The sequence below is a fragment of the Oryctolagus cuniculus genome, chromosome 1 (assembly GCF_964237555.1).
Source record: "Oryctolagus cuniculus chromosome 1, mOryCun1.1, whole genome shotgun sequence".
Classification (NCBI taxonomy): Eukaryota; Metazoa; Chordata; class Mammalia; order Lagomorpha; family Leporidae; genus Oryctolagus; species Oryctolagus cuniculus.
The window spans coordinates 93,763,606-93,782,721 of NC_091432.1; the positions used below are offsets into that span (position 1 = coordinate 93,763,606).

A 19,116-nucleotide genomic window follows, 5' to 3' on the forward strand; every position below is an offset into this window, starting at 1 on the left:
TCTTTTTCCAGCCTTTCACTTTCAGTCTGTATGGATCTTTGTTGGAAAGATGTGTTTCTTGTAAGCAGCAAATAGATGGGTTTTGTTCCTTAACCCAATCAGCCAATTGGTGTCTTTTAACTGGACAGTTCAGGCCATTCACGTTCAATGTGACTAATGATAAGTGGTAACTTTGCCCTGCCATTTGCCAAAGATAAGTTCTAATATATGCTTTGAATTCCCTGTGATCTTTTGCTGTGAGCTTTCCTTCCTTGGTTTCCTTCCTTTACCTTCTTTCATATTGATGACCGTGTTTCTGTGTTTCTGTGTGTAACACATCTTTAAGCATCTTTTGCAGGGCTGGACGAGTGGCAACAAATTCTTTCAATTTCTGTTTGCTATGAAAAGTCTTTATTTCACCTTCATTCACAAATGATAGCTTGGCAGGATATAATATTCTGGGCTGGCAGTTTTTCTCTCTTAGTACCTGGGCTATATCTCGCCATTCCCTCCTAGCTTGTAGAGTTTCTGATGAGAAGTCAGCTGTGAGTCTGATTGGAGATCCTCTGAGAGTAATCTGACGTTTCTCTCTTGCACATTTTAGGATCTTTTCTTTATGTTTCACTGTGGAGAGTTTAATTACAACGTGTCGTGGTGAGGATCTCTTTTGGTCGTGTTTATTAGGGGTTCTGTGAGCTTCCTGTACTAGGATTTCTCTGTCCTTCTCCAAACCTGGGAAATTTTCTGCTAATATCTCACTAAAAAGGCCTTCTAATCCTTTCTCCCTCTCCATGCCTTCAGGAACTCCTAGAACCCGAATGTTGGGTTTTTTAATAGTATCCTGAAGATTCCTGACAATATGTTTTAGATTTCTAATTTCCTCTTCTTTCCTTTGGTTTGACTGTATCCTTTCCTGTTCTCTGTCTTCTAAGTCCGATATTCTCTCTTCTGCTTCACCCATTCTGTTTGTAAGGCTCTCTATTTTGTTTTTCATTTATCTATTGAATTCTTCACTTCAGTCACTATCACAGTTTCCTGTTGTACTAGTTGTTTCGTTTCATTTTGATTCCTCCTTAATATTTCATTTTCACGAGAGAGGTTTTCTATCTTGTCCATTAAGGATTTCTGTAGTTCAAGAATTTGTTTTTGAGAACTTCTTAATGTTCTTATCAATTTTTTGAGATCTGCTTCTTGCATTTCTTCTATGTCATCATCTTCATAATCTTGAATTGGGGTGTCTTTTTCATTTGAGGGCGTCATGGTGACTTCCTTGTTTTTATTACCTTGGTTTTTGCGGTTGTTATTTGGCATATTGGAGATATTTGGTTTCTTCACTGTGGTGCTTTTTCTTGTTATACTATGACTCTAGATTAAGTGGACTGTTTTTGATGGAGCCTTAGGGCTTGAGATGGGTGTGGCCTGAGAGCTCTGTTTGGTGTGCCAAAGGTGACACTCCCAGGTTAGGCATGGTAAATCTCTCTCTCTCACTTTCTTTCTTTTTTTTTTTTTTTTTTTTTGATTCAAAAGGGAAGTAATTCACAGCAGAACGAAGTTGGAGGTAGTTAGCAGGCAAATGATATACCCACAGGAGCCAGAGATCAGAAGCTCTTTCCCAAGGACCACACAGGGAATCTGTTCGGCCCTCAGAGTGGGCTCAAATTCTCCTTCAGTCTCCCACTGGGTTGCCAAAGTTACGGAATTGTAGCGTCTCTGGAGAGTGCTCATGTGAATTCCGTGAGTTCTCTCCCCCACCGTCTCTTTTTTCACAGTCTCAGTTCAGTAGCACCACAAATTTACTAGGTCCTAATCTCCTGTTAATTTGCCCCGCCCAGAGTCAGGTTTTTCTGCTAGGCTCAGGGCCGGTGCAGACCTGAGGTCACTCTGCTTATGACGTATGTCCAAGATGGCACCTGCTCTTTGTCTTGCTCGCCCTTGAGAGGTGAGCGGAGAGAGAGAAACCCGTGTCCGTACCAGTCACCTTTTTTTTTTTCTCTCTCTTCCAGTTAGCCTGGTGAACTCCCCCCCCCCCCCCCGGGGGTCGTTCCCTCTAGTCTCCTCTCTCCGCTTGCCTGCCGGTGTCTCGGGCTATTGAGGTTCAGCTCACCTCGCGTTCCAGCGCTGGTGTGTTGAGTCTGCTGCTGGTGTCCCGAACTGTGGGCTCCCACGCTCTCCACGCAGGTCCGCTGTGAATCACGCGTTCCGGAAGAGTTTCTTCTGCTGTTTCCTCCCCTACTCTTCCTTGAACCTGCAGTATCTCCACTTTTATTAAACTATCTCTCCCCAGACTATCAGTGTGCTCCCTTCCTATTCCGCCATCTTGCCTCCTCGGTGTCTATTATTTTAAAAACTGACTTTCAGTGAGCTCTGATCATCAACCCTAAAATACAATTCTCCTCAATCTGTAGGAAAAAATAAGCCAAAAAGACCAACAAAGCAAAACAAAACAAACAAAACACCTCACATCATTCCAGAAACCAGGCTTGGCAAATAATTGAAAGGGAAATACAGAAACACACACAATTCAGCACAGGGCAGGTAGAACCAGGTGGAAGGAAACCAACCACCAGGCTTCTCCACGCATATTCAGGTCTCATTGCTGAAGCTGGGGTGGCCTGAAAGACTTGGAAGACATTTCTGCAACCATGCAGTCCATTCTCGCCTTCTGGAACCCACCATCTACACCCTGCAACAATCTGTAGATGCTAACAGGGCTACTCTATGTGATAGAGTTACTCTTTCCTATACCCACCTCTAATCTCATTCTTGTTTTAACCCATATGCAGCCAGAGACAGAAAATTAGAAACAAAGCAAAAAAAAAAAATCTCAGAAACATAGAAGCAAGAACAAACCAAAAACCACCTGTGCAGAAAGTGGAAGGGATTGGGGGCAGCTCATCATGTTTTAGGAGAAGCAGAAAGGAGCGTGTTAGCAGTGTATTCCCACTCAGATCTCTCATGTCTCCTTGGTTCAGCTTACAGTGTCACAGAAGTCACTTTAAGAGGGGCAGACCTTGTGGCACGGTGGGTTAAGCCGCTGCTTGGGATGCCCACATCCCATATCAGAGTGCTGGTCTGAGTCCTGGTCACTCTACTTCCAGTCTGGCTTCCTGCTAACGCACCTGGGGTCAAGTACTTGTGTCCTTGCTACCCATGTGGGAGACCCGGATGGAGTTTTGGGCTCCTGGCTTCTGTGTGGCCCAGCTCACAGGCATCTGGGGATGGAATCATTGGATGGAAGATTCTCTCTCTCACTCTCTCTCCAGCTCTTGTTGTCACTCTCACTGTCTCACTCTGCCTTTCAAGCAGATGAACAGTAAATAAATGAACAAGTTGTTAAAAAGGAGAACCCATTATTAGCTAAGCTCTGTGCTTCGGGGTAGATAGCATAGAGCTGAATGATACAGACTTAATGTCACTTTGGATGTAGCTTACACTTTCGTGGCATTCATAGGCAATGTGATAATAAAAAATTTAAAAAGAAAATCGCTGTGACAAAAACAAACAAGGGGTGGATTTAAGGAACAGCAGGTGGTACCTACACACAGTCATTCCTCAGTAACCAGAGAAGGCTTGTTCCAGAACTTCCCATGGATAACAAAATCCAGGGAAGCCCAAGTCTCATGTAAAATGGCAGAGTATTTGCATGTAATTTGGTCACATCCTCCTGTGTTCTTTGAATCATCTCTGTATTACCTACAGTGCTTAACACAATGTGAATTCTAGGTAAATAGTTGCTATATTGTATTGTTTAGGGGAAAAATGACAAGAAATAGAATTGTCCGTGTTACTACAGATGCTATGTTTGTTTCCAAGTATTTCCAGTCTGCAGTTGGTCAAATCCATGCTTGTGGAACCCACAGACACCGGCGGTGACACTCTGAGATACTGCAATCAAGGGTGCGGGGGGCTTCGGTTAACAGGGAGCATTTCCTCTGAGCTAGCGATGGGGGAAACAGGTGTGGCACATTCCTGGCAGTGGAACTCTGTAAGGTGAGAAAATCCTGCATGCTGGAGAAAGACCCGTGTGCCTGATAAATGGTACAAGAGAAACTCGGCAGCTCGTGTAGAACCTCTACAACCAGAAAAAGTGGTTTGCATTTGCAGCGCAAAAGAAAGGCGTGCAAGTCCGGTCCTGCCTTGAACAACATGGCGGATGGATACAAACGGGTAGGAAGACCATCCGACAACGGCAATACCTCAACTAAGACCTCACTGCGGGTGGGAAAGGGCGGCACTGACACCACAGAAAGTGAGATGTGTGATGTGGAGGACGCACAGGAGAAGCTCCCTTGGTGTGCAGAGAAAAGGGGAGCAGATAAAAGTAGTGAGAAAGATGACCGAGAACGCGGAACAGTCCTGTGGATGAGACTGTTATTTCTGAAGAAAACAGCGGAGCACCTAAACAAGAACATAGAAATACAAGAACAATTCCCAGAAGTGAACAATTCCTGACTGTAAACATTAAACTATCTCTTACCAAGGAAAAATTGGAATCCAAAGTACAGCTAATTCCTTCAGAAATCCTTGAGTTTCCAAAATCATCAAAACTGTTGAAAGTTGCTTGTGGAGAAAAATTCAAAATCAGTTTGACCTCGCTTTTGTTGCATAACAGTAATTACCGGAAGAGAATAGAACTATACCGAGAATTTTGAAGCATAACCAGTATGACTCCGGAATTCTACAGCAAACCAGTACTGTTATGAAAGAAAGCAAGAAAGACAGTGTCGGCTCTGCAAGAACTAAGAAAATACATGACTCATGTGTCTTTACCCACAACAGTATTACTCAGCTCCTATCTAACAGGAGACTGGAGAAGTTATGATACAAGGGGAGGCAGCAAGAACATTTTATATTTTGTTATAGAAATGTCAAAAGCATTCTTTTGAATATATTTTCCAAATTGAAAGCAAATGAAATGTACTTGAAAGAAAAGTTATACACTGAAAGACTATAATTTACTACTAATAAAAATTGTATCTAAAATCCCGAATACCTACAAAACTTGGAAATATAGGGGACAATTTTGATGGAGAAAATCCTCTGATTGTTTTTGTGTAATTGCACGGTTGCTGTGAAGAAAATGAGTAGTGTGGTGGTTTAGAGTTGAGCCCACCGCTCTGTAGGTGGGCCAGAGGCTTTCTGAACACACAGGAGATTGACAGAGACATGGATCCCAAAGCACTTAACTAATCCAGAGCTGACCCAGCTGGGATGATTAACACAACCCAACTCAGAGCCAATACAGGAATGGAAATTCAGAGCCCTTCATTCCTTATTCCAGCCTGGGCTGATATATACAGCAGAGAGCTCTGTCTTCTTACATAAAATTGGAGTAACAATGAGCTAATATTTATGAGACTCTCAACAAGCAACTCGAGTTGAGCTGATATTTATTCTCTATCTTGTCACTACAAAGTTGAAATACCTGTTTATAAAGGAGAGCAAAGAGCTTTTCTGTAATATTCAAAATGTGTTTTCAGAGCTCCAAGGGCACCAGGCTCGTAGCCATTACACAATGAGTTGGAAGTTACATTTGTTTACATTTTTTGTTGTCAAACATTGTTTGGGGGTGGCTCAGTGTTTCCTGTAAAGGCCAGATAACACACACTTTCATGCACTGCCCCTGTAGCATGAAAGCACCCCCAGGGAATACGTAACTGAACGGCCTTGTCTATGTTCTTACACAACTTTAAGAACAGGCGACAGGCAGAATTTGCCTGCTGAGCCCTAGTTTGTGGACCACTGATCTAAAGGGCTCTTCTAAAACAGTCCTCTGAGTTAGAGGAATTTAATTTTTTTTTTTTTTTGACAGGCAGAGTTAGACAGTGAGAGAGAGAGAGACAGAGAGAAAGGTCTTCCTTCCGTTAGTTCACCCCCAAAATGGCTGCTACAGCCAGCGCGCTGCACCAATCCAAAGCCAGGAGCCAGGTGCTTCCTCCTGGTCTCCCATGCCAGTGTAGGGCCCAAGGACTGGGCCATCCTCCACTGCACTCCCGGGCCACAGCAGAGAGCTGGACTGGAAGAGGAGCAACCGGGACAGAATCTGGCACCCCAACCAGGACTAGAACCCAGGGTGCAGGCGCCACAGGCAGAGGATTAACCTAGTGAGCCACAGCGCCAGCCAGGAATTTAATTTTCTAATGGTCTTGCTCTCTTCCCTGCCTCAGCCCTTCTCATGACCCTGCCTTCAGCCATGAACACACCAGGACCCGTAACTGCCTCTTCCCCCTTCCCTCCCTCAAGTCCATCTACCTCCTCTTGGACCACCACTTATTATCTTTCCAATGTGTGGTGGTTTAGAGTTGAGCCCACCACTCTGTAGGTGGGCCAGAGTACTCCAATGTACTCCCTCAAACCCAAGTCCATATAACCCTTTGACCCAAGCAGGCCCTTCAGTTCACTAACCCTCCATGTCTACGCTGGCATTCACCCACCTGACAGCCCTCTGTTCTCCCTTCTCCTTCCACAGCCCTTAATCCCCTGGGAAACCACTGTGCTCCCTCCCTTCCATGAACCTGGGCTCTCTTGCCCCTCTGCTGCCCTGTCACTCCCTAGGCAGCACTAAGTGAGTACAGTCCCAGCTCTTTCCAACTTTCTTTTTTTTTTTTTTTTATTTGACAGAGTTATAGACAGTGAGAGAGAGAGACAGAGAGAAAGGTCTTCCATCCGTTGATTCACCCCCCAAATGGCTGCCACGGCCGGTGCTGCACTGATTGGAAGCCAGGAGCCAGGTGCCTCCTCCTGGCCTCCCATGCAGGTACAGGGCCCAAGCACTTGGGCCATCCACCACTGCCTTCCTGGGCCACAGCAGAGAGCTGGACTGGAAGAGGAGCAGCCGGGACTAGAACCCGGCGCCCACATGGGATGCCAGCGCCACAGGCATCCGTGAGCCACGGCGCCAGCCCCAGCTCCTGCCAACTTTCCACATGCCCTGCAAGTGAATGGGCCCAAGACCAGACTGGTCAGTCTCCCTTGGTTTCATGGCCAGATGGTAAATGTTAAGTGGGCACTCTCCCACTCCGACATCACACCTTCTCTCTCCACAAGCCGCCTACACTTCCTCCACTCTGACACCCGGCTTCTGACATAGCTTATCAGTTGACCATAAAATTAGAGGCTGTCAGAATAAAACTTCCATGAACACATGTTGATAGAGTTAGCCTTACCTCCTTGCCTGTGCACGCTCCCACCCCAAGCTTACTGCCTCCTTGGTAGACTACATTCATGGACAGCTCCTCCACCTAAGGACAGCACTCCAGAAATTGCTCACAATCCAGAATCCCTATGGAATTGTTATAATGAGAATTTAGATAGCTGCCATTTCTCCCATCCTCTCCCTCTTCCCCTTCCCCCACTTTCCATCTGTCAATCATTCTGGGGAGGGGCCAGGAGCATGGCATAAGGCACTGCTCTGAGGAAGAAAGGCAGAGCAGGTAGAGTCTGGCTGTCTTCATCAGTGGGCAGAACTGGGACAAAGGGAACTTGAAACTACAGCACAGCCCCAAAGATGACCTGGAAGCCACCCACACCCATCCTCCAGCCTCCCAGGCAGACTCTGAGGACAAGAAGTCCAACTGGTGCCAAGGCAAAGATCTTGATCTGTTTTCTAACGTTCAGAGGCCTGTGCACTGAGCCCACGTCAACCTGGGAGAAAACTGAGATGTTTGTCAGAATGACCTGTGCTTTGGAAGCTTGGCCACATCTAAGTTTTTGGATTTTGTTTTCCTGTTCCTTCCTGTTCTATGTATACAATCTTTAAATGTTCCCGGTGGTCTTGGCTGAAACAGTGGAAAGGATACTTTTCTTTCTCAGGGTTTGTGCTGAACTAGCTCAGATGACCCCAGCACTCAGTGAGGCCAGGCACCGTGGCGGCTGGAATTGGGAGGACACGGGGCACACACGGCACACCCAGGTGGGGACAAGGGATAGGCACCTGCAAGGGTAGCAGCTTGGATTGGGTTCCTTCCACCCAGCGTGGCTTTCCTGCCCTGGGAGGGGGAGAGCCTCTGTTCCACACCAGAATCACAGGGATCTGCTGACCCACGGGAAGCCATGAGGCAGGCGTCCACTTGGTGAAGCCCGGCATGGAGGACCCTCTTGGAGGTCAGACGGGTGGACCTGACCTCTGAGTCAGCAGCAAGGAGTGCAAGGTAGCCCATTATGACCCATCATCACATACACAGAACACCTATGGAAACTGAAATTGAGCAGCAAATAATATACCACTTAAGGCAAACCTTGAAATAAATGCTATGTATTCTCAAAGATTTACTTTAAGAATAACCTGCCAAGGTTATGGGTACTGACCTCACAGGGGCAACAATGGGTAGCCGTTTCCTGGAATCTCATCTGGCCAACAATAAACGGCCATGGAGAGAAAAATCAAACTTTCCTTGGAGAATCTAATCCCAGGCACCATTCACTTCTCAGTCACTGCTGGCCCAGACCAGAGCTACGAATCTGGGCGTGCTGTGGAGTCGCAGGGAGACGTTGCTACCTGTATGGCTCCTGTGTGGGTTTCCAGACAGAGTGTGCGCACGTGGCTGGGAGGCCCTGCGTGTTTTCCAGAGTTCTGGTTCCTCTAGCGGCACATCTATTTCCACCGCTCTGCAGGAACCTCCCTGTTCTGTGGCTGTCGTAAAGCATGCCGGTCGTGAAAGCGACTGTCGTGAAGGCTGGAGTGAGGCCTGCTGCTTTCCCGCTGTTGCTGAGCTCCGTGGCTAGAGAGCCAGGAAGGAGTGGTGGGGGAAGAGGCAGCCCGCCACAGTCCCGCACTAGATCCATTCTCCCAGCATCCCCTGAACACCGACTGTGCGCCAGCTCCTGCGGCAGGAAGAGGACTGCCCGGCAGGGACGCTTGGCCTGGTACCTGGCCAGACACTCCACCGAGCACTTTCCATGCCTCCTCCCATCTGACCTCACGAAGAACCTTCCGAGGAACTACTGCTATTAGCCTGTTACACACAGGAACTGAGTCTTCGGTGAGGTGACTGTCCCACCAAATCAGGACATGAACTGAGAGCTGCCTGACACTAACATTTACTCTCAACATTCACAGGAACCTCCCAGCGAAGATGCTAATGAGAGGAGTCCAGGGGGCCCTGGAAAGGAGAAGAAGAAGCATACATAGTGTAATCCTCCAGGAACATGGGAGACCACGGAGAGACCAGGAAACACACACTGTGTTGTTGCGTCTGCTGAACATCTTGTCCCATCTTGGAGCTGAAGGAGCACTCCGCAAACTTCTATTCAAAATCAGCTACTCCTGTGTCAGGTCCCTGATTGGCTCATGTTGAATGCTTCATTCATACACCTCGACCAATCAGATGACCTTTCTCCTCTGGAAACACATAAAGCACCCTAGTCACGGCCTTTCATTGGCAACTCCTTACAGCCTTCATTCCAGCCTTTACGACAGTCACTTTCACGACCGGCATGCTTTACGACAGCCACAGAACAGGGAGGTTCCTGCAGAGCGGTGGAAATAGATGTGCAGCTAGAGGAACCAGAACTCTGAAAACATGCAGGGCCTCCCAGCCACGTGTGCACACTCTGCCTGGAGCTGTCTCTTCACTGAGTAAAGTCCCTGGGGCCGGTGTGGTGGGTTAGACCATTACCTGCAATGCTGGCATCCTGTATGGGCACTGGTTTCCTATATAATGGCATCTGGTCAGATGTTTTGTCCTGCTATGCAGACTGCTCTCTACTTAAACATCTTAAAATACCAAGGAACTTTCTGTTTCTTCCAGCCAACACCTGAAGACCGAGCCCCTGTCTTTTAGCCTCTGTTTGACGGTAGGAGCCAACGTTCCAGTTAGCAAAGCCAGATGAGTTTCACATGGACCAGCCTCCTTGTCCTGCTTTATAATGTCTCACTTCCCTAAATCTGCTGAGCCCTTGCTCACCACTGCCTCCATCCAGCACTGTCCCTCTGACGCACCCGGTAACCTCTGTACAAACCGAAGTTGGGTTCAGTGCATGCTGGACTCTACTGCTTATTGCAACTGCTCCTCCCTGATTAAAATTCGTCCTTCCCACTTTTAGCTAGAGTCTAGATCTGTTTATCTTTATTTTTTATTTATTTTTTTTTTATTTTATTTATTTATTTTTTTTTTTTTGACAGGCAGAGTGGACAGTGAGAGAGAGAGACAGAGAGAAAGGTCTTCCTTTTGCCGTTGGTTCACCCTCCAATGGCTGCCGCGGCTGGCGCGCTGCGGCCAGCGCACCGCGCTGATCCGATGGCAGGAGCCAGGAGCCAGGTGCTTTTCCTGGTCTCCCATGGGGTGCAGGGCCCAAGCACCTGGGCCATCCTCCACTGCACTCCCTGGCCACAGCAGAGGGCTGGCCTGGAAGAGGGGCAACCGGGACAGAATCCGGCGCCCCGACCGGGACTAGAACCCGGTGTGCCGGTGCCGCTAGGCGGAGGATTAGCCTAGTGAGCCGCGGCGCCGGCCCTAGATCTGTTTATCTTTGACATCGGTCATTTGTAAGGTGTGAAACAGTAGAATTGGGGTCGATGTGGTGGTACAGTGAGCTAAGCCAGCACCTGCAATGCAGGCCTCCCATATCTGAGCCCTGGTTTGGGTTCCTTGCCTGCTCCACTTCCAATCCAGCTCCTGGTTAATGCTCTGGGGGAAGTAGTAGAAGATGGCCCAAGTGCTTGGGCCCTGATACCCATGTGGGAGACCCAGATGGAGTTCCAGACTCTTTAGATGGATGCTATATCTCTCTACCCCCCAGCCCTGCCATTCTGCCTTTCAAATACATCTTAAAAAAAAAAAAAAAAAAAGGAAGCATGGATTTTCCTTGGGCTGTCTCAGCACTAGTACTCAACCAGAGCAGAGTTGCCCACCACGTCCGCCACTCACTATTGCCCACCCCCAGCCCACTGCTGCCCCACTGACCTGATCCCAGCTCTTGCCCCAGAGATCACTCTACCTAATCTCTGCTCAACCACTCCCTCTTGGCTCCTGTTCTACTCTACCTGTTCTTTGGTTTCCACTTCTCATTTTCAAGAATAAAAGTTGGAATTTCTTAGTTTCACAGAGTCTGGGAATGAAAACCATGTTTGGACCAGATGGGTGTTCCAGGTCATGGAAACATTCTTTCTGAGCTGTACTCTTCCAGATCTCACAAATCAGTTTGTTCGGGGAATCGGTGGGGGGTGGAGAAGCACTTTTCAGAGCCTGATAACTGGGATGAGAAATGTTCCTGGGGCTGTGGCCAGCATGCTGAGCTGCGGGGGTACCGCCCACCACTGAAGGAGAAGAGGACCCCACTTAGGGAAGACGCACAGCCGCTAGGATCTCAATCATCTGGTTCTTCAAGGCAGACTTCACTTTAGCCCGAGCTGCCTATCCTGTAAAACTGCATCATGGACCTGCAGTGCACAGGTGCCAACTGGGCCTTCCCACAGGAGCTGGGTAACTTCTGGGAGTCTCAGAGCTTCCTCCCAAGCTGCGCTCCAGGTCCGATGCATCCGATGCTTTAACATTTTCAGAACCAGTCTTAGGTTCTTTCCCAGCATGGTTTCAGTTAAGGAAGAATGTGGAGTGTATGGCCCAGCATCTGAGCCTCGCTCTTTCTGTGGACTTGGGAAATTTCTTTGAGTCTCTTAACTAAGGACATTCATCTAGAATGTGATGCTATTGCAGTTTCCTCACATAACATAAGCTTTAAACTAATGTGGGATCATTCCACATTTTTATTTTTTTCTAGCACCATACCAGGCAAGCAGTGGTCGCATAGACACTGTTGAGGAGAGAACATATATGAGTCTTGGGGAATTCTGGGACTCTTGCTCTCATGTACAATCCACCTCCACGCGGAGTTATATCCAAATAAACATAAAACTAACTCCAAGAGCAGAGAGCAAGGGCATAGCCCATAGCAACAAAATTCCACGAAATCTCACTCAGCCCAGAAGCAGCTCTGCTGAGATTTCTCCTTTCCTTTCCCCTTCCCCTCTCTTTGCCGGCACTCAGCTTTCTCCAGTCCACAGCTCCACTCATTACCACTGAGAGGGAGGGGGACCGGAGGGGAGGGCCTCTGCACATGTCCCTGTCCTGTATGAATCATGTGACAAGCCTTCCCGCGTGAGACTGTTTTACTGAGAGAACGAGCAACACAAATCTAGACCTTCCAACACAGAGTTCCTCTAGTTTCTCAAGGCGTTTCAGATCAGAGTTTTTCCAAAGTTCACATGAGGGGCTGGCGCTGTGGTGCAGTGGGCTAATCCTCCACCTGCGGCACCAGCATCCTATATGGGTGCCCGTATCCTGGCTGCCCCTCTTCCGGTCCAGCTCTCTGCTGTGGCCTGGGAAAGCAGTGGAAGATGATCTAAGTCCTTTTGGTCATTTGGGGAATGAACCAGCAGATGGAAGACCTTTCTCTCTATCTCTCCCTCTCTCTGTAACTCTGCCTATAGATAAAATATAAATAAATAAAAAAATCAATGTTTTTTTTTAAATTTCAGATGTGTAGGAGTTCCTGCAGATTCTGTTAAATGCAGGTTTCCATTCAACAGTTTTGCAGTGGTGCCTAAGACTCTGCATTTCTCACAGACTCCTGGAGAGTAGCCAATGCTACTGGTTCTTTTTTTTTCTTTTGAAAGATTTATATATTTATTTGAAAGGCAGAGTTATAGAGAGGCAGAGAGAAAAGAGAAAGAGAGAGAGAAAGAGAGAGAGGTCTTCCATCCGATGGTTTACTCCCCAGATGGCCACAACAGCTGGAGCTATGCCAATCCAAAGCCAGGAGCTTCTTCCAGGTCTCCCACGCAGGTGCAGGGGCCTAAGGACTTGGGCCATCTTCTTCTGCTTTCCCAGACCATAGTGGACAGCTGGATCAGAAGTGGAGCAGCTGGGACCAAATATGGGATGTTGGCACTGTAGGCAGCGGCTTTACCCGCTAGGCCACAGCACTGACCCCACTACTGGTTCTTACACCTCACTTTGAGTGGCAGGATTTATAGTGCCTCATTTTTTCTGCAATGCTCCTGAAACACTTTAGTGAAGTTACTAAGATGATTCTGTCATTGCAAATTGCATTTTACAATCAGGCAATTTAGAGAATCCTGCTCAACCTGGGGTTTCACGTCCCCTTACCCTTGAAGATGGGGCTGGAGCTGTCTGACCCATACACGGTCTGATGCAGGCCGTGCCTTGTGGGGCCCTCTCTGGGGCAGGCAGACACTGGTTGGAACATTTCGGAACATTTCTGCAAGGATCTTTAGTGAGGCCAGGATCCAGTTACTGTTTCCAAGAATGTCTTGAATGGGCTTGTCAGAACATCCATGGAGCTTCTGTTCTCAGAGGTCCTTGCACCAGGAGGCAGGCACGGTCTGAATGGGCTTTTTCAGTAGATGAGAAAGGACAAGGGTCTGAAGCGATGGGCTCATCTTTCGGTAGAGTCTGCCGGATCTCATTAGCTCGTGCTTCCCATGGGTGTGAACTGAAAGAAGCTGGAGGGTGCAGCCCGAGGAGGGACTGTGGGACCTGGGTGTCTTCTGCTCCGTAAAGGACAGGTCTGAAAGGGCAGTGACCAACTGCTGGCCACAGAATGTCAGAAAGGGGGAAATATCAGCCAGCAGCTTTCTTAGATGTTATTAGAAATGAGAGCACATAAGCTCTGCCTGCTCCTGACCCTCCGTTTGCAGACAAAGAAAGGCCCCCACCCAAGGTCATTATATTAGCTGGGGCTCGTACTTTGCTTTGCAACTCACAGCCCTTCAGCTCTTTGCAGTTCACATTTGTTATTGCTCAGATCAATTGACTCTAACTTGTGAAATTAGACAAAAAAAAAAAAAAAAAAAGAACATTTCCAGGAACAAACTTAAATTATCTTTCTGAAACTATACAGGCAATGACCAGGAAAAAATAGCCCAAATAAGCCATAGATAGGGCCCCCAGGGCTTAGTTGTGGTATCTATAGGCAACTGCATAGTTGGAAGCGTAGTTGGATTGTAAACCAGGACAGTTATCTCCCCCAGAGAATAGGTATTCACCCACCTGATTATGCAACAGTAGCTTACTATGTAGACATAGAGTAAGTAACTGCATATCATAAATCAGCTGACCTGGGATTCATGTCCAGATTTGCCTTCTCCCAAACCCTGGGCTCCCTCCCCATGCCTGACCCCCACCCTGCTGTTTTGTCCCTGAGTGTGCCAGGGGCACTGACCAGGGACCCTGGGGACAGGACTTGTTCTCATAAACACTTGGAGGATGAGGAAAAATTCAGGGGGAAATGAAGACAAGAAACAGAGCATGTCCGCCGGGGGCCCAACCTCTCACTGCACGGTTTTTCCTCTCTGCTGTTATTTCTGTGAAGGGATCATTCAAGGTACTTTCCAGCAACTGTTTTAGAGTCTTGTTTTGATGAGCTGGAACTGCAGCAGTTATGTGGGTGGAGGGAGCCCCCTTTCTCACTTGTCTTTCCCTCTTTCTTTTTCCTGAGCTCAGGTCAATACATCACCCATTAAACAGCCCAAGAGAGTGGAAGCTCTCGGGGAATACCCAGGGCTGTGCTATCATTTTGTGTAGTTTTACAGGCTGAATTGGAGTGTTTCAGGGGAAAGACAGGTATCTGCCACAACCGTGACGTCTTTGCTCTACCTTGACCATCAAATTGGACTTTTGTTTGTGTCTGCAGTAGGGTAGCCAACTAGAAAGCGGATCTCTATAGAGAGGCTTCTGTCAAAATTTTTAGGAGGCCAAACAGTCAAAGTTGATGATCCGGATCATAGACCCAAATCACTCTTCCGCCTCCGCAGAAGCAAATCTCCTGACTCTTCAACAGCAGCTGAGCCGCAAAGCTGGGACCCTCAGACAGAGGAAGCTGTGAAACGGAGGAAGTGGGAAGACCAGAGCCTGCTGCTTCTGGAGCTGAGGGGTTGTGAGGGAAAGGGAAGGAGAGAGAGAGACAAGGAGGACAAACGCTGGGGCTTTAGTGCTCCCCACTCCCCCTTTTCAGAACCAAGTCTTGAGCAAGAAGAGAGGGACTTTGGAGCCTGGGAACCCCAGGACCTGCGCTCCACTTGTCTGGGCAGACGAGGGGGAGGTTTAAGTTCCCCAGAGGGCTGCATCCTTCAGGTCAGCATCACATCCAAGGTGGCACAGGGTAAAGGCTCGGAGGGCAAGGATGTGACAGATGCATCTAAGACAGGGCTGCTGACGCCCAGCTCGCACCAGAGTCACAGCTATTCCCAGGGCCACGAGAAGGCATGGAGTGACACTGAGATGGCGTCAGGCAGCAGAGATCTAGGATGGCTTCAGAAAAGCCAGATCACAGGACACCAACCAGGTCCCCAGACTGTAGCAGAGGCCGCAGCACACTTTCCCAAAAGGCCAGAAGAGGCCAGTAGCGGCTTAGTGGGTGAGGGTACAGGAAGTCACTCACCCAGCCATTCTGTTGCACAGAGTGGAGGGTGAATCTAAAGGACACAAATGGACATAACTGTTTTTTCCACCATGAGGTTGCCCAAACCACACCTTCCCTCTGTAATAACCAAGGCCATGTAACCCCACCTATTCACCCCTGCTCTCCTGGCAGTTACTAGCAGAGCTCTGTTTCTCTCTCACGTGTGTTCTGGATTGATCTAACACGAGTTGCTGTACGATACATATTATAAAGTAAGGTGCCTATTACGACTTTCCTGTAATAACAGCAGAAAATATGCCTGTGCAGAAGGTTCCTTTGTGTTTGTACATCTGCAGAGAGTGTGCTGGAAGAACATCGCTAACAGTGGCTGCCCGGATGTGGGGTGGGGACATGGAAAGTGTCCCGCTGGTTTCTTTTGCTTTGCTTGTTACACCAGGCATGTATTTTTAGAAAAGGAAAGAGAAAGTATCTATTTTGGAGAGTGAATTATAATGGTCAGGGAAGACTGAGCTGTGAGCTCTGAGCAGCCCCATGTTCCTACAAAAATAACTCAGTGTTTGTCTTAAAGTGGAAGAATTTATATTCCTGCAAACAGGTGGAATTTACCAGATCACACTAAACATAGTTTAGTTCATTCTCCCCACTCCCCAGTGGGTGTGGGCTTGGGAGAGAGCCCAGAGCAAACACGTCTGTGCTAAGGTGGGTATAGTGTGAACAGTTCTGTGATCATGCTCACAGCTGAATTCTGACAACTCATCTTGAAAGGTTGGTTACTCGTTTCTTCCAATAGCCAGAAATAGTACTATTCTTTGGCTAGAACATGACCCGCTTGATTTCTCACTTTAAGGTTTCACTTCTGGTCGGCACTCGGGCCTGTCACCAGTGCCAGGGCTTCCCAGCCAATGAGTGCGCAGCAGCTGCAGAGGGGTGGAGGGGCGGGACTCTGGCCCTGCACTCTTTGGGAAGTCAGGTAGGGCTGGGTGGCTGCAGCCTCCTGGGCAGCCGGAATGTTTATGTTCTTACTTATTGATTTTGCAAGAACAAGGGCCTTTTCTTTTCATTCTTGGTGACACAAGAAAGGGTCACTGTGACTGTGCCTCCCATCCACCCAGACGCAGAGAGGCAAGACAGTCAGGGTCACGGCTGGGCAAAGCCCTTCGTGTGCTGCGCTAGCCACTGGACCAGTGTCTTATCCTGGGAGTTCCGTCTCGGGATCAGCTCCGCATTGCAGTCACATTTCAGGCCATACGAACATAACACGTTGTCCAGGTCCTGGGCCTGGGAAAAGCCAAGCTCCTCATAGTCCGCAGGAATTGTCCTGACCAATGTGCTTGGAGAGAAGGGGAACCTCCTCTTCCACGTTATGCCTACAAACACCAAACCCAGTGTTTTGGCCAATGCACCCTCTGACACCTCCAGCAGACCGGACATCCTGAAACCCAGGTCAGTCACAAGCGTGCCATCCAGGGCTAGGGCACCAGGCAGGTGCAGCAACCAGCTCTTTCCATCTGGGGCTCCTTGGGGAAGGAAGCCGGGGAGGAGGGTCTCGAAACAGGAGAGTAGCTGCACAGGGTCATGGGAACGCCAGTGAAAGATTCCTCTACCTGCTCGTGGCCATCAGAGTGGCCACTGGCAGCCCCCTCTCATCAGTCACTTACAGGCCCAGGCACTTAGCAAGCTCAGCCTGCAGCTTTCCCTGAGCCACCCTGAGCCAGGAGTCACCCACCCCGAGAGCCATCCCCACAGCGCAAGTAGAGCATGGGTGCTCAGTCTTGGGGCGCCTCTCCACTGACGCCCATGGAGGGGAACAGGATGTCACCTGCTCTGAGAAATGCAGGGAAGTACTTATCAGCACCCTCCACAGCAAATGACATCACACCAGTGTCACAGGGGACCTATGGTGTCAGCACAAGTGTTAGTGCACCCAACCCAGAGCATTCGGACCCACAATTCATGATTCCATGGCAGTAGGAAGGCCTCAGACCCTCTTCCTGCTCTAGCGGACAGGGGCCCAGGATCTGTACAAGTTGGCTGTGGAGGAACCCTTAAAACAGCCAGCTCCCCTCCAGGGCTCTGCATTCCTCTCGGCAGAAGGAAGATGTCCTTGTGATAAAGTCATTCACATTTTAGTATTGAGAGAATGAAAAGGGAATTAACATTTACAGTGAATCAAAAATATAGGCTACGTATCTGCTGCATTCTAAACCAGCTCCTTAATCTTGCAGCTCCTCTGTGATATGCCAGTATTTCATCAATTTTAAGAGTTGATTCTTATGTAAATCAAGTCATAGTATTAATATTAGTATTAATATTGTTGTGTTATATTTCTTTTTTTATGACAAGCAGAGTGACAGTGAGAGAGAGACAGAGAGAAAGGTCTTCCTTTTTGCCATTGGTTCACCCTCCAATGGCCGCAACGGCTGGCGCATTGCGGCCGGTGCACCGCGCTGATCCGATGGCAGGAGCCAGGTACTTCTCCTGGTCTCCCATGGGGTGCAGGGCCCAAGCACTTGGGCCATCCTCCACTGCACTCCCGGGCCATAGCAGAGAGCTGGCCTGGAAGAGGGGCAACCGGGACAGAATCCGGCACCCCGAATGGGACTAGAACCAGGTGTGCCAGCGCCACTAGGCAGAGGATTAGCCTATTGAGCCACGGCACCGGCCGTTGTGTTATATTTCAAAATCACCTGTGCTTATCTGCAATTTAATATACTCATCATGTTAAAGATAACTTGCCCTGTTGAAGCACCTCATCAATAAATCTTATGATCTCAATTTAAAATGTGTTTTAGTTATTTATACTTACATTATTAAAGTAAAAAGAATGAGATAACTGTTTCTAAGTTTGAAACCAATATTGGATCATTTCAGCAACTTCACAAATTGCCTTATTTATATGCTTATTTTATATGATTTTTATTTTTTAGAATTTCATTTCTTTATTTTTTATATTTATTTTAAAGGCAGAGCAACAGAAAGAGAGAGGGAGGGAGAGACAGACTTCTTCCATCTGCCAGTTCATTCTCCAAATGCCCTCAATAACTGGGGTAGGACCAGGCTAAAGTCAGAAGCCCACAATTCAATCCAGGTCTCCCACGTAAGAAGGACCCACATATTTCCTGCTGCCTCCCAGGGTCTGCATTAGCAGGAAGCTGAAATGGAACACGGAGCAGGGACTCAAAGTCAGGTACCCTGATGGGGGGTGCAGGCATCCCAAGAGGCATCTTAGCCACCACACCAAGTACCCACCCCATTCTATGAGTTTTAGAAGTTATCTAGGGGACCGGAGCTGTGATGCAGTAGGTTAATCCTCCGCCTGCAGTGCTGGCATTCCATATGGGCACTGGTTCTAGTCCTGGCTGCTCCTCTTCTGATCCAGCTCTCTGCTGTGGCCTGGGAAAGCAGTACAAGATGGCCCATGTCCTTGGGCCCCTGCACCTGCGTGGGAGACCTGGAGGGAGCTCCTGGCTCCTGGCTTCGGATCAGTGCAGCTCCAGCTGTTGCAGCCAATTGGGGAGTGAACCAGCAGATGGAAGACCTCCCTATCTCTCTCTCTCTCTCTCTCTCTCTCTCTCTCTCTCTCTCCTTCTCTCTGTGTAACTGTGTGAATCTTTCAAATAAATAAACAAATCTTAAAAAAAAGAAAGAAAGAAATCCTTCCTCATGTGGAAGAGAGAAGTGAGGAGTCTGTAGGTACTTTCAGAGGGAGAATGGATGACGTCAGAGAACATTCGATGGCTTAGGACAAATTTTTTG

General features: G+C 48.2%; 1 pseudogene; it reads right to left on the bottom strand.

Annotated features, from left to right (window-relative positions):
• The window catches only part of LOC103349615 (interferon regulatory factor 2-like), a 151,510-nt pseudogene that overhangs the window by 28,070 nt on the left and 104,324 nt on the right, over nt 1-19,116 (bottom strand).